This window comes from Galeopterus variegatus, unplaced genomic scaffold, assembly GCF_000696425.1.
Source record: "Galeopterus variegatus unplaced genomic scaffold, G_variegatus-3.0.2 Scaffold3319, whole genome shotgun sequence".
In the NCBI taxonomy this organism is placed as follows: Eukaryota; Metazoa; Chordata; class Mammalia; order Dermoptera; family Cynocephalidae; genus Galeopterus; species Galeopterus variegatus.
In genome coordinates, this window is record NW_007729430.1 from 207,656 (window position 1) to 209,415 (window position 1,760).

Below are 1,760 nucleotides of genomic sequence, written 5' to 3' on the forward strand. Positions count from 1 at the left end.
TACTTTCCCCATTTTATTGTTCATTTTTCATTTAGGCAAATTGCTGCTGTCTCTCACCCTCCCCCCCCCTTTTAAATTATAGTACCCTTTAATAGGACACAAGTCAGAGCAGGGAGAAAATCACTGTGCAACAGAGATCTGAATAGGATTCAGTCCAATTGAGGAAACTGAGGCCAGAAATGGCATTGTCTGGGCCAAGGCAGCACAGCTAGTTAGTGGCAGAGCAGGACAAGAACCAGGGTTGGTGAATTTCTCTGCTAACTGACCTCAGCTAATTAGTCTTTTCCATAATTGCCAGGGCCTCTGGCAAGTTTGATGTTTTGAGGAAGACAGGACACCAGTTCTCTTCCCCTCACTTTGATGTCAGGTGATGAATTAGAAAACAAACAAGTACCAGATCCAGTTCTGCTATACACTGCATTTATTATCAAGCCATATTTACTGGAAGCCAGCAAAGAAGAGTTCTACAACCTCTTTCTCTAGGCTTAGGTCAAATCCACTCCCAATTCTTAAGTTCTTTGACAAGCACCTTGTATAAAAGGTCTACTTGGAGGCAGAGACAGTGGTATTCTGATGGTAGAACCAGACAACTTTCTAGTCAGGTCGGCTGACAGACCCTATGTTAAGTTGTGGATGGTGGGAGAACACACTCTAGACCTGGGACACTTCCACAGGTGAAGCCTGTTGGGTTTGACAGGTTATCCTTATACCTCATTTTTGCAAGGGCAGTAATAGCTGCCAGTCTTTCAAGCCAACCATATTCCTGAGTACCACTCATTAAACCAAGTGAAGATGTATTTCTAACATTTTGGAAAGGATGGTTAACATCAGGCCTGCAATTTATTCCTTTCCTTTAGGCAGGGATGCTGAGATGCCTTTGAGAATGGAAAAAGGAAGGCCATTTGGTAAAATCTCTTGTAAACATGCTAATAACAAACCTACTGGCAAGCCACTAATGTAACTGTGATGATAACTAATGGTAGCTAACAGGAGAGTCCTTACCTATGGAATGCTTTTGGCAGGATGTGCCCGGTCTTTATAGGATTGCTTATGGTAAGTATCTTAGTCAGCTCAGACTGCTATAACAAATTAACATATACTGGGTGGCTTAAACAACAAACATTTATTCAATACAGTTTTGGAGGCAGGAAAGTTCTTGATTTTCTGCTGGAAGATCAAGGTGCCAGCAGATCCAGTGTCTGGTGAGGGCCCACTTTCTGGTTTGCAGAATGCTGTCTTCTTGTTGAGAGAGGAAGCAAGCTCTCATGTCTCTTCTTATAAGGGCACTAATCCCATTCATGTCCTAATAACTCCCAGAGGACCCACCTCCTAATAACATCACATTAAAGTTTAAGATTTTAACATATGAATTTGGGGGGTGACACAAACATTCAGTCCATAACAGTAAAAAATCTTGGAATCTATGGATTTATGGTGCATGACTACCTGGAAAATGTCATGTAGGTCATGTAACTATTTGAGTAGAAAAGTGGATATGTTTTATGACCTAAACAGCTTCCTTTTGTGTGAGTGATACAGTCACATTCAATACTTAGAGACCTCAAATCACATGCTAATGTAGCAAGAAAGAACCTGGGAGCTATGCCAGGTGTCCCAGACTTCTCTTTGCTTTATCTGTGCCTCACAATTACTTGTATCCCCCAAATTAAGTCAGTCTTGATACTGAATAAGATCTGATTCTTGTGAGTCTTATTTGACAGTTTGATACTTTGTGTATTTCTCATGCCTTATGCTAACTA